Source organism: Cupressus sempervirens, chromosome 7 (genome assembly GCF_028749045.1).
Source record: "Cupressus sempervirens isolate cs-2001-9-10 chromosome 7, ASM2874904v1, whole genome shotgun sequence".
Classification (NCBI taxonomy): domain Eukaryota; kingdom Viridiplantae; phylum Streptophyta; class Pinopsida; order Cupressales; family Cupressaceae; genus Cupressus; species Cupressus sempervirens.
The window spans coordinates 860,328,258-860,349,910 of record NC_143124.1 but is presented as its reverse complement, the minus strand read 5'-3'; positions in this window follow the sequence as shown (position 1 = coordinate 860,349,910).

Here is a 21,653-nt window from a genome sequence, read left to right as displayed (position 1 = left end):
CATATTTGTTTCTACCTAGTCCAATATTTACTATATAAATTAAAGGAAGACAATTTTTTGCATGAACAAGTGAAATTAAAATGGTATTAAACTACACCATTTTTTATTGCATGCCCACTATGTGGTAAAGAAACTAAATTAGATTTGGTAAGTTTGATGCTTATTGTTTTGGACACACCAAAAGATATGTGACTTGCACTAAAATCAATCAAGCACACCTAGTTCCAAGACCCTATGAAGACTGCAATATGAGGGTAGATGTGAATATTGAAGATTGTGGTGTAAGAATTTTGATAGAAACAAAAAATATTTAACATGCCCACAAAAATACTTAAAATATAATCAAATATGGGCTCTTTTAATAGCATTCTAACTAGTCAAACATTAATATTCTACAACTAGAGGCAAAACACTTTTTTTGGTCAAGAGGATAACCATTGTGAATTACGTTGTAATCTATTGGTGTTGGGAGCTCAAATCTTAGGAGCATGAATAATCAAGCTTATTGTGTTTAGTGTTAAGATAGAGATATCCATTTCACCAAAATTGGTTTGGCCTGTATGATCCAGTATTGTCTTTTTAGTGTTAGAGCCTTTCGATTTGACAATATGATAATATTTAATTCTTGCTGATCTATCCATTGCCTTTGAGAGTAGAAAAGACAAGGAAATAGAAAGAACATGATCAATGGTAAGATGTTACTAATTATGTGTTCCCTTGGGAAGTTTAGACAATAGTTGATTTCAAGCAATTCATAGTAAAGACTAACCAAAATAGTCAAAATTCCTCCTAAGACAAAAATCTCTAAGAATTAAATAGTAGATAGCAAAAATTGGTGAATAACTTGCAAGAATTTGAATTCAATATTGAATACATGAAAGGCTAAAATGACATTATAACCAATGCCTTATCAAAATTTGGCTTTTCTAAGTATCAACCAATACGCAAGAAGATCAATTGCATAAACCCTATGGGACTTTGTAAGAATAGGCAGATTCTTCCTCAACCAATCTACCACTGCAAAATGAACCTTACAAAATTGTATGAGCCTTAAAAAATTGTACCCATGATAAATGGTAGGGGATTGGGGCACATAGTTTTGATGCAAAGTGTTGGATCAATAATGTAGGATTATGTTCCTATCCTTCCAACAACCCATGGTCTTTCTGTTGGTTCAGCTACCTCTCTATCCATCCCACCAAAGATATCAAAATTTCACAATTTCATTAATAATGGCTTTAAGAGTCCACCAAATAGCCCTAAAACAAGCATGGTTGATATTAAAAAATTCTTTTCTATGACATCTTTCTATGACAACATGTTCGAAGGAAATAATGGCTCTAATTTCTTATCCCAAACATTTTGTAACCAATTCTTCATAAAATACAAGAAGGAAGTTTAGAGTGATTAAGAATCATAAGTAACATAGCCACATCCCTAAGTCTATCCCTTTCAAACACAAGTGGACAAGTCTTCATTAGGAACAACAAGAAGAGTAGCTAAATAGGGCTTACCTCATCCTCCAAGATTAAGGTTTTGATCATCATTCATATGGCTTACTACCACATACTTTTACTTTTCCACATATTTCTTTAATCCTTCAACAATGATTTACAAAGAGGTGGTTGAAATCCTAAGGTAGTCCTGCAATGACATGACACTAGAATCATTATCCATACAACAAGAAAATGCCCTTCACAAACAAGGGAGACAAGAAAGGAGATGGGGAGGTTAGATTTACCTAAACCAAGCAATTCCAACTCACTAATAGAGTAACCCAACCCACAGACCTAGTCCAACCCAAGAATGGAGATGGGGATGTCAGATTCACCTGAACTGAGCAAGTCCAACCCAGTAATTAAGTAAGCCAACCCACTGAGAAAGTCCAACCCAAGAATGAAGTAAGCCAACATCGATGAATAATAGTATATTGGGGTCAAGAAGGAGGGGAAGATAGCCTGCAAGCCTATTACCTGTGATTTTCAACAAAGCCTATTACTCATGATTTTTAACCTATGTGGGAATAAAGCCCGACCTACATAACATGTGAATATATAATAATAACATACATCTTCTTTGTTATGACCCGAGTTGGCTGAAATTCTGACAAACTTGGGAAAACTTAGGACATTTTTGACCAACACGAGGGTGAAAACTTAAAAAAAATATAGCTTTGGTCAAAAAAATTTGTACAAAAACAAGTGCAAATGTACAAGTGAAATATTTCAATACATTGATTATGTGTCAATATCCATTGCACTTACCTATACAAATACCCAAATCCTGTTACTAATATAGTCAAATCCAAAGGACTTCCCATCTAATACCATTTTTGTATTCATGTAACCCATATGTTTTCTAAAATAAGTTATTTCTAATGCATTATGTTTTAGATCCCTTTTTTTTTTGGGCATGCTATCATAATATGTGAATCTTTTTGTAAAGATGAGTTTTTTCAATAAAGGCCAGCATTCGAAGTCATTGTTGAACCAAGGTTCACAAATTTCAACAAAATTAGATAGTTTGAAGGGTTCAAATAATTTAGTAAATCTGAGTTTAGATTCATAAGATTAATGAGTTCAAATTTTTTAGAGTTTCATAATTCCTCAAAAACTACCATGTTTCCAAAAATAATGGAAAGATGTTCACCACGTCCAATACTAATAATTTGGTAATAGACCCTGAACTGGAGGAGACATCAAATTTGAAAAAAAATAGTTTGTTAAAAGTGGATCAAACTTGTAACTAGCTACAACAAAGCTCAACAGAACACCTACAGATGTTCCACGAATGACCATCTCTGATATTCAAGGAAAGAACCAAGTTATAAATAAAATCTTCAAGTTCATGTTAAGAAAAAACATTACACATAAAAAGAGACAAGATATCTTACCTAATATACCCCACTCAAATAGATGGATGAGAATTTAAAAAGGCCTTGACTCAAGATAATGAGGGAAAATAGTTTTGTTCAATGTGATGAAAATATCTACAAAAGATTTGTACACAATACAATTTTCCCATGATCCAAACAAAGAGAGTAGATAGATTATAAAAGATGTAGATAATAAACAATATATTATCACCTTATCATGCATCTTGAAATTGATAATATAAACACATTCTACTAAAAGAGCACACTATTGTAAAACTAGAATAAAAAAAGTAATCATAAAAAGAGAAGCAATTACGTGGAAGATGAACACCTAGAGAGAAGATTCTTCTTATAAGGCTAACAAAACATTCAAAATTATTTGGTATGTTTGAATTCTAGAGGCAAACATTCACTAAAATTTTTGTTTTTATCATAACAACAAGAATTATCCATTTCTTCTTCAAAGATTCCATCATGAATTATTCATTTCTTTCTCAAAAAGTCTATCTCTGAATGATTCATTAATTGTTGCTAAGATTTTCCTTACTCTATTATTGGGAAACTAATTCTATCTCCTTTTCTTCTACCCATTAACACTTTTAGACACGTATGATCATCACTTGCCTCTCACTGCAATGCCGAGATTTATTATTTCTATTGATTTAGTCTTTGTATGAAGGGATTGCTCGACTTAGAAGGACATTTGAAGTAAATTGACACCATATCACAAATTTTTTAAATTCATATTTTAACTTAATCTTGAATTGACATAATAATGGAAAATGATTTCTAATTTATTTTTAGTTCTATTAATGAAAAACATACGTATTACTACTATGTAAGTTTATAAACCTTAAAGAATATTTCAAGCCTAATCTCAAAAGAACCTATTGAAGAAAACATAGTTTATAATGTCACATGAGAAGACATGAGAATTGTCTTTACGGACTATCACACATCCCCTCCCCTTGAAGAAATGGATGTCTACTACTACCTATTTCAAGGAAAGTAAAATTTCATAATTCAAATTTAGCTATAAACCTATTGGTTTATTAGTGAATTCTATTCGAAGTTATTATGCAATATGTTAAAGATAAATTTCATGATTCTTTCACTAGGGAAGTGATTAAAATAGATCAAGTATATGACTCAACTCTTACTGGATAGAAGACTTGTCTGCACATCCACTACATTAAATTTTTAGCCTTTTACTTTTGTTAGTCTTCAATAATCGTATGGATTTTTTTTATTTCTAAGAACTTGGTCAAACATTAGTGTAGGGTTAGGGTGTATTTTCAAGAGAATGGACATTGATGAATTTAGATTAATGGGCACTGAATGATAAATTATACACTTGAGTACAAACATAAGTCTCATATTTTATTTTGCTAAATAAATTTGGTAGAAAAATCTTGGGAATTTTTTCAAACATTTTTAGGATTCAAGGAACATTAGCAAGAGATGTAAGGCTATAGAACATGAACTAATCCCCATTAAAATTAAATGTGCATAACCATTGATTAATAGTGAGAAATATGCTTCATAGTTTTGATTAACTGATCAAACTTATGTGATTATATGGAACCCTAGAGTGGGCAAGAGAATTAGTGTGATGATTATAACAAGAATTGGGTATTCAAGTTGGTTTATGAAAAGCTATGAAATTTTAACTAGGAACTCAATTTTCCCCCAACTATTTCAATAGTAATATGTAGAGGAATATGGAGATGAATTATTTAGAGAATAAATTTCACAGCCAACTTCTTGCAAGTATCCCATGATTAAAAGAGAGGAAACTGGTACAAAAAAACCCATAATTTAAATTAAACATTTTGGCTAAATTCATGATTCAAATTAGACATAGATCTATCTATTTGAAGCCCCCACAAAAGCTAATAGTAAGAGATGAATAAAATAAATGATCAAATTAATCTAAATTATTTTTCTTCTAATTAAAGAGACAATGAAAACCTACAAACATAGTGAAAATGAACAAATATTCTCTAATGAATAAAATGATGTTGAACATACTAGAAGGGATATTGCTCACCGTAAGCTATCAATTGCAATGCTAGAAGAATAAGCTCATAGCTATGGATAATGGAAGTGGTCAGAAGCCATAAAATGTTTTAGAGAAACATTATCTAGTTTTTGTTGCATCATCTAGGCTTGATTCCTTCTACCTCAACAAAAAAAAAAGTGTTTTGAAAGTGGATCCTTGTGACATTGAACAAGCACTCACGTATATTCATTCTCAAAGTGGTTTCCAACAAATCATCATTGTGCATAATATGTAAGCATATCAAACTATTTGTGTGCAATTTTCAAGAGAATCTCCAAAGAAGTTGAAGAACCTAAAACTATGCCCAAACTCAACATATACAGCCTGATCTACACAAATCCAAAATGAGAAAAGCCCACCCGATCATGCATCAATGAATCCCAATTTTGTTGTTGCCCTCACTCATACCTTTATTACCTACAAATGACTGAAATTTTTTCTATTTTACCCACAAATGAATGAAACATTTTCTTTTTTGTTATAACATTGAGTTGGTTGAAATTCAACTTGGGAAAACATAGGTTGGTCAAAATTTTGACCAAATCGAGCATAGAAATTTTATTTTTGACCAACGTGGGAATGAAAAAAGAAAAAAGGAATCATAGCTATGGCCAAAAAATTTGGTAGAAAAACAAGTGCAATTGTACTAGTGGGAAAATTCTCTTTCTTCTTTCCATTTCATTCCACCTCTTCCAAACTTCTATGTTCCATTTTCTTTTACCCCACTTCTTTTCTTCTAATTCAAATTTAGTGCATAATCTTTCATGCTTGATGATCTACCTTGGTCCTATGATCCTTATATTATATATCAATTCCAAGGATTTAAGTTATGAAAAGATTATATATGCATGAATCAAGATGCATTGTATTCGTTAGAGCCTCAAAGAAATCTACAAGTTTTGTTAGTTTTTGTGTTCCTCCTCAGCATGAAAATTTTCACAATTGCTTTCAAGTGAAAATGATTTTTTTTTTTAAATTTCAAGCTATTATAGGTGATAGTATTGGATGAGCTTGATGTGGTTGCCGAGTGAGTTGAAATTTCTATGATAGCTGAGCTTACAATTATGTAAGTATTGAGCATTTATTGCTGAGTTTTACGGGTTATATAGTCAATTTTTTACTAATTTGCATTCATTTTAGATTGAAGATAGCACAACGAAATTAAGGTAAACTATAGAGAAGGATTCAAGTGTTTATGAACTAGATTCAGCTGCTACTCATCACCAATCATCAGATTCACAAAGTATTTATTGTGTGCTGAGCTACATTGTCTGAATTATCCCAAACCCTAGTTATTTAAAATAGAATCTAGCTCTTATACTACTATTAGGAAGGAAGGAAAACAGGTTTTTAATGTTCAATTAATAAGTAATGATATTAGACAACCACCCTTTTGAGCTATTCCTAAGATAGCATATAAGGGAGATCCTTGTGGTGCATTATCGATGATACCACCACATATTTTGATGATACAAGATGTTAGATGTTGCTACACTTGAAAATTTGAAAGTATTCAAGACATGGAAATTAGAGATTTTTAAGGAAAACTATGTAGATGGAGTCTTGAAGGAGGAAAATAAAATTGTAGAGAGAAAAGGGTTAACCTGTGCCCTAGATTTTCCAATTGTATTCAAAATAGAATGGATTAAGATAGTACTTAGCATAATATTTTATCACTCCATATGTTTTGGAAATGGCTCTATCAAGATCAAAAAAAGGATCATCTACCAAGTGATAGGGTATCCTACCCTAGATAGACCCAAGACCATGCAAAGTGATGCTAAGGAGATAATAGAGAAGAATACAAGGGCAAGATGGAACAAAAGAGGAAGGACTATAGAAAAAATTGTTGATCCCTTAATTGCATTTGTAGTGAGAATAATTGGTCATAAATTCTTTCGAGCTAGCATATTGAATAGTGTCTCTTGTATGGCAGTGGATTTAGGCTACAAGATAGTGAAGAAGAACCACTCTTATGACCTTGCCAAGTTGCAATTCCAACAATTATCAAAAAACTTGGAGGCCATAAGAAAGACAAAGAATGCATAATGTTAATTTGATTCACTTCTTGCTTGCACATTCTTCTATGTGTAAAATAAATTTCCCACATTTGGTAAGGTGGTGTGGAAGGCAAACAGGCTAGTAATAGTGTAGATTTCAGAGATGATAGAACAACTTGGAGATAACTTTGAGCCTATAATGACAAGATATTTTAAGGACTTTAAGAAGTCTATGAAAGAGAGACTAAGAACTCTAGTATAATTAGTGGAGAAATATTATGATGATGTTTCTTTCTAGTTGATGTTGATTGTACATATGTAGAAGCTATTGTTCCAAGGGTCAGATGGCTCAGGCCATTGCCTTATGAAAATAATATGGATGAGGCATCTATAGCCATCATAGCTCTACTAGTAGAAGAAATAGACAAGAGTGAAACTTCATTTGGAAATTATGAGTTAGCCAAGTCAAAGATTAAAATGGAGTTGAAAACTACTTCTATAATGAGAAAGAAAAATAAAATTGTAAAGAAATTTAAGGAAAGATTTAGTAAAGGGGGAGAGGAAGTAGATGATGATGATGATGATGAGAATGATGAAGAAGATAAACCTATCCAATCCTCACTTTCACTCACACAAGGTCAAGGAGAGGACCAAGAGGAAGAACATGATGAAGGTGTCAAGGGAGAAGCCAAGGAAGCACCTAAGCCTATAGAAAAGAAGAAAAGGAAAGCCAAGGATAAAGCAATGAGTAAACTTAAGAATGTTGTGAAAACCTACACAATAGAAGCTAGTAGTACCTATTACTAGAGCTAGCACAAGGGAAACTGCAAAGAAGACTCAAGAAGTTGAGAAGCCTAACGGAAAAATAGATATTTTTTCTATAAAGGAGCATGAGCATGAGAAGAGATAGAGGAGAAAGTATGTAACAAAAATCAATTCAAAGTGGTAAGCCATAGCACCTCTTCTGATTTAGACAATTTGTGTGGCAATATCAAGAATAATGTAGATTTATCAGGGTTTACACATGTTGAGTTTGATAATCTAGGAAAGATAAACACGAATAAGTTCAAAGAGTTTATATATCAGATGATGGCCATATTTGAGACCACTCTTATTGATTTTTCCAACTCATTACCAAAAAGTCTATATGATAGAGTTGAGCAAAAGTGGCAATACAATTTAACAACTAAAAGATAGATAAGGGATACTACTCTAGCTAGAGTAATTCCATATTTGGATAAGTCAAAAATGACTAAGGAAATAAATAAATATAAGGGGATATTTTCTCCAAAATATAGAGCTTTCAATATATTACAGAACAATATTGAGGAGGTTGTCACACAGAGCACCCAAATATAGAAAGTTATCTATGGGTTGACAATAGTGAAGGCTACTAAACAAGCACTTGAGGAGGTAGGTAAAGAAAAAGATGATCAAGAGGTAGTACTAACTACTAAAGTTGTATCTTTCAAGGATGGACATGAGGGAGGCATAGAGAAGGAAGAAAATGAAGAGGTTACAACTAAAGAAGAGAAACATGATAAACATAATGTACTTGAGGTGAATATGTCGAGTGCTAGTCCCCCTCATGTGGACAAAGGGAGTAAACATGACATAATAAAGATAAAGGATGTTTCTGATAACATAGTATAGAACATCAATCCTTTGATAGAGGATAACCTAAAGAAGAAATTACAAGGTTCCACCATGGAAAAAAGGTTATGCTCAAATATTGTATTGGTGAGAACAGATGAAATTGAAAAGGCCTGAATGGAAAAATTAGGGGAAACAAAAAAAGACACATCTAGTGCACTCCTATAGGTAAACATTATAAAAAACACAAGTCCAAGTATAAAATAGGAAGGTGTTATTGCAACACCTATTGCATTACCTCTTATGCTATTCATTTCCCACAAGCAAGCCTTACTCACAATTAAGAAGGATGGAACAAAAATCAAACTAGGTCAGGAAACAAGTATTGTGTCCATATCAATGATTCAAGGTGAAGATGAAAAAAAAGAGAAGAAGAAGGATAGGATAGAAGACTCAGTCTTGGCTACAAAACTAGAGGAACAAATACCAATTCAGATATTGGTTACCCTACCAATCTCTGAATCCCATGTTCCTAGTCAAACTCTTCATAGGCCAAGTGTAGATGCTATGACATTACAATCATCAAGGCCATGTCCTGATACATCTAATATTGGTGAAGACACATCTTATGGAGATGTCAAATTAGATGAGTTGATTGAACTTCCAAAGTTTTATTTTACAAAAATCACCATATAAGAAATGAGCATATTATAGGAAGCTCTAGCAAGGAAGAAGCACCAAGAGTTACTTAGAAGGGAGAACATGGAAACACAATTTTTATAGACTTCAATGAAGTTTTTCTTGATGCATTTATCCTTCCATCACTTTAGGAGGAAAAACTTATTATTGAGAAATTAATGAATATAGTTGACAACATTAGTGATACTAACCTAGACAAAAATACTAAACTTCTAGAATGGTTTGAGAAAAAGTTTCAAACAAAATTTAATGAAAATATTTCTAGTGTCATTTCACCATGATAGGTTGACTTAGAAACCAAGATGGAGAGTGTAAAGAAGGTGTTAGAGAATATATTTTTTCTATACATGAAACTTTGTAATCTGAATTTATTCATACAAGGAGTTTGGAGGGCTACTAACTAGCTGCAAGGAGACAAAAACATAATAGGTAACATTATTAAGTTGTCTCCTAGTCAGAGCTAGGCTATTTTTAAAGATTTTTATCTACTCAATGTTAGCTAGCTGAATTACATGCACAAGATGCAAAGATTCAAGATACTTTGATGAGTATTCAATCCATGTTTACCCGACACATAGAGGTGTTTCACAAGGAACTGACCTTCAGTGAAAAACTAATGAAGAAAGTTTCTCATATTTCCACTCATGAAGTCTTAGTAGACCATTTTATCAAGCTAGATGTTCAATTTCAATCTCTAGAGGTAGTGTGCAACAATTGGGATACAACACTCAAGATTATAATGAAGGTCCATGAAACTCTTTTGGAAAAATACACTATTAGTGTACCACCCATGACATAAGTGTCAAAAATGGGTAATATTGGAGTCAAGGTGGGTATTGAGGGAAAAAGGGGATTGAGACAAAATGGAGAGAATGCACAAACGAGGATTATATGCATAAAAAGAGGAACATAATAGTTCAACATATTTACTCAATAAGAGTATTAGATTCAAATACAAGAAGGAAAAATAAACTCATGGGGAGTTATGAAGTTTTGAGGTATGATTGATAAGTCATCATTTTTGCAAAATTTTGAAGTTTTTAAAATTTGTAAGTGATCCAAGGAAAGAATATATATTATCTGAGCTATGCTCATACGTTAAAGTATATGTGCATAAAAAAGTGTCTTTTCCACTCATGTCAAAGGGGGAGATCATGAATCTCATTTTGGTTTTGACATATGAGTGACAATATACTTATTTAATTATTGAATAGAACTTAGCACATGATGAGTAAGTAGTGTATGTCAAGAAAAATATATAGTATTTGTTGAGTCACTCTAGTGCCAAGAAAGATAATACATGCCACATGATTTAGATGCCAAGTAAAATAGTGGGTGTCAAGTCATCTAGAGGTCAAGTTACAAAATTTAGAATATTGTGGATGCTGAGCATCAGAGGCTTCAAGTGTCAAGTGAACAATTTTGGACATAGTTATTTGTAATGGTACAAACTCCTATATAAACTATTTTTGGGCCAAATTAATGACTTTTTTATGATTCTAGAAGATGCAAACAAATCTACATTGAGGATTCTTATGTAATACATGCAACCAAATAGATAAAGGGATGAATTAAGTGAAGAAATGGGGAATCACTATCATTGATTCCTACCTAACCTTAGGTCACCTAAGTCTTCTTAAGGAGGGAAAAACCTAAAAGAGTTCAAGTGTGAAGGAGAGGTTTGCATGTGGAGAGAGAGAATTCATGGTGACTAAGGAGATGTGAAAGGATTGAATTAGTTTACATAATTAGTTTGAGAGAATAGAACATAGCAGTTATAGGATAGAGAAGACATATTCGATCAGGAGGATTAAGGATATACTTGGAAAGAGAAAATTTGATATCTAGTAGACCAGTGCTAACCAAAGGATCAATACTAAAACATTCTAATAGGTGAGTCAGTCAAAATCTCTTAAAAGAGTAGTCTTTGTAGCCTTTTATAAATCCTTTAACAGGGTGCTTACTTTATTTTAAGTTTAAGTCCTTTAACCAGGCACACTTTTAGTAGGGTGTTGAAATCCTTTAATAGGGTGAGACTTAATAGTCTTTGTAAGCCTTTAACAAGGTAGACCTTTCATATGGTAGATCATAGTTTATGATCGAACTTTTTGTAACCTTAATTAGCTACACTAAACAACTACAATAGTGAATATTTGTAGGTATTATCCCCACACCAATTTTATCTTCTCATTAAAGGGTTTCTAGGTAACCAATATCTTGTGTCATATGTGTTATTTAATTCATTCTATGGATTAACATTTTTAGTTAGCTATTTTAGTTCACTTGCAATGAATGATTTTATGGTTAAAGTTTTTAAGTGTTGATTTACCCTCTCCCTCACTCTCTCCCCTACCCCCTTAGTATTTAGTTTCTCATTATTGTTTGCAAAAGTTAGAAAGTAAAGTCTACCAAGATAATTGAGAAAAGGGAGGTAAATTTTTTATTCACCTAAAAAGACTCTCAATATCTTTATTAATCATAAAACATGTAAACAATAGATGCAACAAGAATAGGTATATAATTGTGTACAATAACACTAGATATGTTGAATAGGAAAACCCTTGATTAGATGGAAAACTCCAAAGGTAAGAATGTCCAAAAGATGATGTACTGATATAAAATTTCCTTGTGAAAGAATGGATTGTATTAGGAGCTAATAAAATACAATCAATGTATAGAGTTTTCATTAGCAGACTTTGAATCTCTGTCAGAATATTCCAACCCTATTAGGAGCTATTACAATCCTCACAACTAAAATCATTGCCCGAATAGCCTTAAAATAGTTTTCACTAGAAAATATTCTAAATAAGTATATCCAAGATCTAAACTAACTAAAAAACTATTAGAAATATTAAAGACTATGCTAGATTACTGAGAGAGGAGAGGTGAATCAGTAACCTTGAGAAACTTTGTCAAATTTAGACCTTAATTGTAATAAGCCAATAATCATTTAATTCATTAAATTATATCTAACTACATGCATAAGAAACTGAACACATAAACATTCATGACACATGAACACAATAATTTGGTGGACTAGAAACCTTCCAAATAGAAAGTAAAATTGGGGTGGGGATGATACCCACAAAACTTCAATTTACTACATCATAAAGTTAGCCTGTTACTGCTTAAAATGATCACTTTTGATGATCTACACTATTAGGAGCAATTAGGACTAATAGGTCCACCTTTTTAGAGGATTTAAAAACATACAATCAACTATGCACTTGGTAAAGAGATTTAACAAAAAACTGTTAAGTCTACCTTGTTAGAGGATTTTGGACTAGTTCACTTGTTAGAATGAAATAGTAGATCTCTGACTTATAACTGATTTGCTAATGCATATTCTTTGAAGTACTAATCACCTTTATGTGATAGATATGACTCTTTTTCTCCTTTCTGATATGGCCTTACAATACACTTTGTTGCTGATTCACATTCACATGCTCCTTGCATATTTTTTACTCTAGCTTTTCATTCATGCATACATATATTTTTGCATCTCTTTTTCTATATGGATATGATACAATACATTACATATATGTATATATATATATATATATACATATACATATATATATATATACATATATATATATATACATATATGTATATATACATATATGTATATATACATATATGTATATGTATATATATATATACATATCTATACATATGTGTATATATATGTATATATACATATATATACATATATACATATATACATATATATATATACATATGTATATATATGTATATGTGTATATATATTATAAACATATATATATATATATATATGTATATATGTGTACATATATCTATATGTATATATATTAATAATTTTGTAAATTGGATTGATATATATATATATATATATATATATATATATATCAATCCAATTTACAAAATTAAAAATTTGGCCAATATACAAGTTAAAACCAATATTACAAAGTCAGCTCAAATGAAGACACTCGGGTTTTAAAGACTAACTTGGTGAAGTTCTGATACATGGAATCCACTATCATTACTCGGCATCATCATGCATTGGGTAGAAGTGGAAGCTCAGTCCATACTGATCATCTTAGAGTAGTCTCGAACTCAGTCTACACTAGCAACTTGGTAGATACTGTGTAACTTGCTAGAAACTAAATTCCATGTTTACCATACCTGAACTCAGTAAACACTAATCATCTCATCATTCAATTAATGCTAACTTCATTTCACATGAACTAATGACTCATTAGAAACTATGAAGCTTGGTAACCACTAAACTACTTGGTAAGAATTTTAGGACTTCACACTGACTTAATTTACTTGGTAACCACTAGAATGCTCTATAGGAACTGTGAAGCTTGGTGGCTATAGAATTACATGGAAAACACTATAGACTATCTAGTGAGCTTGGCAACCATACATAATCTAAATAACTGTTGTCACTAATAACAAACTTGACTTAATGTCAACAATCTCCCCCTTTGGCATTAGAGACAAAAACACTTATCAGCCAAAACTTATATACATTATAGTGTGATACTGGCTTGGTACTGGAATACTAATTTTGAGATTTTTCAAAAAATTTCTATTTAAGTATATACTTTCCTTTGCTTTTCTTTGCATGATTCTCCCCCATACAATATACATACTAAGTGTTTCTACCCATATATACATATAGACTCTGACATATATATACTCTATTTCTCCCCCTTTTTGACAATAATGCCAAAGATTTATTCAAAACTTATTTACACAGAGACACCAATACAAGAAAGAAACTTAGAATGTACCTTAAGTATGAGTTCTAAAGTCTTATCCCAATTTTCTTGCAAAATTTTGCATGTATGTAGAGTAATTTGAACTTCTGCAAAGAGTTCTATCATGTGATTTGCAATTGAGAAGTTGTTTTCATGAATCAATGTTTTTGAGTAAACAATGTATCTCTACATTGTGTCCATGATGGGAAGTATCATATTCTAAATATCTATAAGTGAAGACCGGATCCTTTCTTCTTCTCTCAACAATTCTACCTGCATATCTGACAATAATCTGATTTTCATATGATGTGTAGAGCTTGAACTAGGGTCAAGTTGCAACTGTTGTGCACTAGCCTTTAGATCTTCATCAATCTTATTCAATTTTTTCTTTATTTCTTTTGTGAACTTGGTGACATTGCATAATTTTCCAAAAAATGATGTTACATTTGTGCAAAAAGTTTCAAGACTTGTCAAAATTTAAGAAATATCCACTTGCTGAATAACAATTTGTTGAGCAATGTGCTCAAGCACCTTGTTATCAAATTTCTTCTCTACTTTCTTAATCAATTTCTCTTGACCATTGGAGTCCTCATTAAACTTCTAGACTACTTCTTCCAATTGAAATAAAATGTGTTGAGAATTATCAACTTCAACACCTATTACCTCAATCAAAATATCCTTAGCACTCTCTATGATTTTATATTCTACATCTCTTTCCTCTCTTAATTTCTTTTGCTTGTCTTTCTTTTGGAGGAGCTGACTAGCTATTTGCATTTGTTTTATAGTGGAATTATCAAAAACCCACTTTGGAATCTCAATATCATCATCTAAATAAATATCCTCTTCTATCTACTTTCCACTCAAAAGTCTTGTACATGGTTGAGCCTTGAGTTCAACTACCTTTGTGCAAACTGCCTTAGAATCCAAAACATAAACAATAGTAGAGATAACAAGACTACCAATAAAAAATGATATAGTACTAATAGATGGAATATTTATTGGTATGGTTATTGAATCCAAAACTAATATACTTACTAAAGTATCCAAAGCTATAGAAAACAAAACTGTAGAATCCAAAATTATAGAACTCAAAATTGTACTTACTACTAAAGAACACCAAATCATAGAATATGTTGTACTTACTACTAATGAACCTGACTCAAGAACTAAAGAAGAGGGAAGTTGCAGCTTGGTAGATGAAGTGGTAGACACTTCCATTAGTGATATGCTAAGCTATGAGGGAATGAAGAATGATTGGACATTTGATGTATCTGTTGTGGTCACAATCAAACTTCTTGAAGGTAACTCCAAATTTGATGTAGCTACTAATTTTCTTGAAGAATGAGGAAGTGAGGCAATGATTGATGTAGCTATCTTCATAGGATAAACCTCCTCATCATCTTCTTTGACTTCCTCAGTAGCTTCTTCCTCTTTATCTTCTTTAACTCCTTCATTGTCAAACTAAATTGTTTGAAAATTTGTTCCATCTTACTCATCATCACTATCATCATCCTTGACTTCTACTAGAGAGTCACTTGGTTTCTACAAGTGATAAATATTCTTTCACATGCTTGTAGCATTCTTGATTACATGCTCTATATCATTTAGCAAAATTAAACAAGTATTGAATCTAAGAGTCATTATGTCTTTATATTTCTTCATAGACTCTTTTACCTCAACATTTGTAATGCTCATTATCAACTACCTCAGGGATTGTTCATAGATATCTCTTGCTGTCTACATGGCTAAGTCCCATATTGGCTTCAATATCTCTAAAAGATCATTAGAAATCTAAGAAGCTATCTGATTAGGGGAATACTTCCATTTACCCATCTTGGTTAGCACCAATTCCTCAATCTACTTCTTCTCAACCTCTATCCTGGTCTCATACTGTAATGATTTAAAGTTGATTATGCATGCACCTTCTTCCATTTATTTTAGTCTAGTAAATACTATAGTGGATGGCTTTGATGGCTTCGTGATGATCACCTTGCCTTTCTTCTTCAGTGGCTCTTCTTCCTTTTTAGACTCATCTTCATCCTCTACTTCATCATCATCAACATCTCGTTTACCCTCGGTCAACAAAAGAGGTGTGTTGGCTTTGAGTTTTGCTATTCTCCTCTTGTCTTTGTTAACCACTTGTAGAAGCTTGATTTCAAGCTCTATTCTTTCCTTGGCCTCATCATATGTTCCAAAGTGTGGTGCCTTTGGATTAACAAGTTTGTTTAATAAGGCTTGAATTATGTCTTTTTCTTCATCAATGTTCACCTCATAGGGAAGAGGTTTTTCTCATACAACTCTTGGAATCACTACCTGAATGTAGACTTTGTCACTATCTACCATGAAACAAACATCATCTTTGTAATCTTCAACCAATTTCTTGGGAATGATGAATCTATTATTCATTTTCTCCTTGAAAATATCAAAGTAATTATCCATTACGATGACAAAATTTTCACCAATTTTTGCAATGTACTTGTTAATTTGATACAAATCTAGCACATCCTTTCTCCATACAATTGTACCTTTAGAAGGGAAAAACTTTTGAACATAGAAAAATAGACATGTCAAGAATGAACCAAATTTACAAGGATTGTTCTTAGGTGTCCTCATCCTTTCCATATTTTTGTTGAACTATTTCAACAATAAGTCTACAAGATCATATGACATATTGTTTTTCACAACTTTAAATGCCAAGTCTACTACTTCACATGACACATTATTGAGATGACTCAAACTATAAATTTTATGTGCTATCACATGTATGCCAAATTTTAGTTTTGTATCTATTATACCACTAATCTTCATGCCTCTATCATCCTACTCAGCTAGGGTTTTCTTTTCTAATTCCACCCAACCTAGGGTTTTAGTAGCTTCACATTTAGAGAGAAAGATTTTTAAAATACTCTAAAAGGATTCCCTAGCTTGAGATACATACAATATACAAATTATGCTATCAATGCAATATTTTTTAAGTTAATAATAGTCTCAATTATCTTCAAGCTTGGTCTCCATGTGATAAATCATCTTCTTAGTAATTAAAACTAGCTACTTGAGCCATAACTAACCACCATGAACTCAGCTAATTAGGATGTATCTGATCCATTTGATTTGGAAACTTTTGAGTAGGTGGGGAATGTGGGTTAAACCCTTGTCTTCCAAGTGCTTATGCTCAGGTTTAAGAACACCATTTACGCATAATTCACATAGGGTATCATCTATCTCTAGGGTTCCAATTTCTTGAATTCCACACTTAAAATAATTTTGGATATCATTAATGAGAGGTACCTTAGAAGGGATTTGTGATTACACTCCATTTGGATCAATGGGTTTCTGCAATTGCTAGTGCAAGTTTGAAATTTGGTGGTTTCCATTCAACTCCTTGGACCAACATTTTTGACCCTTTCATTTCCTTGCTACTATTCCTTGATGCTACCATGGTTACTCGGTAGGGTACAAAAAACTTCATAAATTTTACAATAAATTCTACTCAAAATTGCTTGATCACTCTGTAATTCACTTAATCACAATAACACTTCAAGATTTTTGTGGAAAATGACTTCAATTTCCTACTTTTTTTATAACATTTTTCCATTAGTGCTTCATATAAAAGTAGTTATGATGATATCATTATGCATGATGGGCTGTCATCTACTATCTATTTGGATTACTCGGTGAGTACTTCATAGCTCAGTAACCAAACATGTGTGACTAGTTACTCCTGACCTTGCTTGGTAGAGTCCATGACCCAACCTTACTCAGTGATAACTACTACTAATCTTCTATTATCCCTTTGTATCTCAAATACTGATTTGGATCTTTGCTTTCTTTCAATTTTGGAACTATCTTAGATGTGACTATGATTATATAGTTCCAGTTCTTACTTAAGAACTTAGTTGAAAATGGTGGAGTCACCCACTTCTTGAATTACATGACCATCATTGCTTGGACTAGCTTCCTTCATGGATTTAGGAATCCATTGTTGCCTCATTTGCCTTCTGATGTTATCTACTTTTTCTTTCTTTTGATCTTCAATTTTTCCTGTATTCATACAATTTTTGGCTAGATGACCAAGTTCTGTACAAGTGAAACATCTTATGGCGGTATCTCTCTTTCTTGTATGATGTTTAACATAGTTCATGCCAATGTGTCCATACTCTCCACAGTAATGACATCTACACCAAGTGTTATAGTCCTAATCAAATAATGCTTTCAAAATTTTCTCTATTGGATTGAATGACTTGGTTCTACATTTTAATGCTTTGTGACTTTGTTTCTTGCATTTGTGACATTTTCCTTCAAATTTTGGTTTCTCTTTGCATTCATTCGCCTTGTGACCATGCTGATTGCAATTGTAACATTTACCATTGAATTTTTCTTTTCCATTACACCAAAATTTGTTTGATGTATGACCTATCTTACCACAGTGGTTGTAAGTAGGTCTTTAATTCCTTTGAGCACCTTGTTTGGAGGATTCACCTTCTTCTTTGTATCCAATTCCTATTTTACCCTTTTGTCTATAGAGATTCTGCTCATTTTGTTGATTCAATTGATTCATGTCTGCTTCAAATTTCATCATTCTCTCATTGACTTTCTCTTCAGTGTTTAGGTCATTTTTCAATCATTCACTGATTTTTTTTTTTGAATTTAGATCATTCCTTAATCTTTCCTTGATACTTCTTTGACTCATGATTTTTTCATTTACATTGGATATTTGATATACAAGATCTTCACACTGAAGGAATTAGTTCTCAATCTCATTGTTTCTTTTATCCATTTCTTTTTTCATCTTGTTCCTTTACTCCAAGATTTCACATAGCCTTAATGATTGAATTTCTTGTTCTCTTTTAAGCTTTCTTATTTCTTCTTGCAAGGAACCATTCTTCTCTAGGTGTTCTTTGATTGCATCATTTACTTCATCTAAACTGCTTGAAGGGAAAAGATCTTCAATCTTTTCTTCAATGTACTAGTGATCATTCATCCAATTTGAAAATTCCTTCCTTCCTTTTAGGGATTGGGAAAGTTGCTCCTTAGCTTTCTTGAGTTGTGCAATTGCCATTTCTAGATCTTGCTTTTCATTGTTAATTGTTTTAGCAAATCTAAAAATCTCCATTTTCCTTGATCTTTGCTCAAGCTATCAAGCTTTATCTTGAGAACCACAATGCTCTGATACTAATTGTTGGAAATGTTCAAGACTATGCTAGGTTATTGAGAGGAGAGGGGTGAATTAGTAATCTTGAAAAACTTTGTCAAATTTAGACCTTAGCTGCAATAACCTAATAATCATTTAATTCATTAAATCAGATCTGACTACATGCATAAGAAATTGAACACATAAACATTCATGACACATGAACACAATAATTTGGTCACTCAAAAACCTTCCAAATAGAAAGTAAAACTTGGGTGGGGATGATACCCACAAAACTTCAATAGTGCAACATAAAGTTGGCCTATAAAGGCTTATAATGATCACTTCTAATGATCTACCTTATTAGGAGAAATTAGGACTGCTAGATCCATCTTGTTAGAGGATTTACAAACATACAATGAAGTATGCACTTGGTAAAGATATTTGACAAAAGACTATTAATTCTACCTTGTTAGAGGAATTTGGACTGGTTCACCTATAAAAATGAAATAGTAGATCTCTAAATTACAACTGATTTTCTGATAGAGATTCTTTGAAGTATTGATCACCTTTATGTGATGGATATGACTCTTCTATTCCTTTCTAATATGGCCTTACAATACACTTTGTTGATGATTCACATTTGCATGCTTCTTACATATTCTTTACTCTTACTTTTCACTCATGCATACATCGATTTTTGCATCTCTTTTTCTATACGGATATGATATAATACATTACATATGTATATCAATCCAATTTACAAGATTACAAAGTTGGCCAATATACAAGTTAACACCAATATTACAAACTTGGCTCAAATGAAGACACTTGGGTTCTAAAGACTAAATTGGTGAAGTTCTGATACAAAACATCCACTATCATTACTCAACATCACCATGCATTTGGTAGAAGTGGAAGCTTGGTCCATACTACTCATCTCAGAGTAGTCTCAAACTCAGTCTACACGGGAAACTAGGTATATACTATGTAACTTGCTAGAAACTGAATTCCACATTTACCATACCTAAACTTAGAAAACACTAATCATCTCATCATTTAGTTAACACTAACTTTGTTTCACATGAACTGATGACTCGATAGAAACTATGAAGCTTGGTAACCACTAAACTACTTAGTAAGAATTGTAGGACTTCACACTACCTGAATTTACTTGGTAACCACTAAAATGCTTGGTAGGAACTATGAAGCTTGGTGGCTACTGAATTACATCACAAACACTATAGACTATCTAATGAGCTCAGTAACAATACAAAATATGAATAAGTGTTGTCACTAATAACAAACTTGACTTAATGTCAACAAGAACAACTACCAATTTTCCAATGTAGTTCCATTGAAGCTCATGATATGTCCTTGACATTAATTTCTTTTCTAATCAAATATAAATTTGTATCCGAAATTGCATAACCATACATCACAATGTATATGATCACATATGCTAATTTACCACAAGGAAATGACATTTCCTTTAAACCAAGTCCTAAAAAATGTATTAGTCATCCTTGAGGCTTTCTCAAGTTACAATGATAATATAGGACATCATTAAGATATTATGTACAATACACAATACATTAGATTAAAAATCTTCCCATAAGGATTTTATAAATAGCTAGCCTTCAGGAAATCATACTATAAATAATTGTCACCAAACCTAATAGAATTAACATCTCTTTTCTCCATCTAAAACATGACATCCTAAATATGGCTCTGACCATCCTCTAAGTTCACTTAGCCAATTTTCATATCTACTAAAAGATATAATTAATTTACTTGTACTTTTTTTACAAAAATGCTCTCTAGGAAATACCTCCAAAAACCATGAGTAAATCTTTTATATGTTCATATTTAGTTTTGTGCTCATAACTATAGAATCCATATACATCACCAATTATACTCTTGACCATGAATAAACCAACTCATTGACTATTGACTACACTAAACAAATCTCCCTATGTAACTCTATTAATCTTCATAGAACAAGGAATATATTGGCATCAAATGACAAATATTGTCATGAATGCAACACATAAGTACTAAATTATTTCTCCAAAAATACTATCATACCCCCAATAGGAATATCATCAACATTCATGCTAACAATCTTTCCCTTTGGCATTGATGGTAGCATAGATGAAAAACATCTAAGTACCATGAATACCTAATATATTTCTTCCTCGTCAACTTTTCACTCCCCTATTCACACTACCCATGAATGTAAGCATACATTACTTTCTTAGACAAGTTGTAAAGAGTTTTTCATGTTTAAATCAAAACCATATAGTACATCAAATAATGAATATGAAGATTGTGTTAATCCCCTCATACATAAACATAAATACTCTCCTTATAAATCAATACATTGTTAGATTAAATAATTATTTATTAATTATTTATTCTCACTTAAGTTTACTTAGGTTAATGCATTTATTTAATAGTTTTAGTTGATTAGTTGTTGACAACATGGGAGTTTGTTCCTATCTAGTCATAATTATCCTTTCACCTTGATCGAGGATATTTC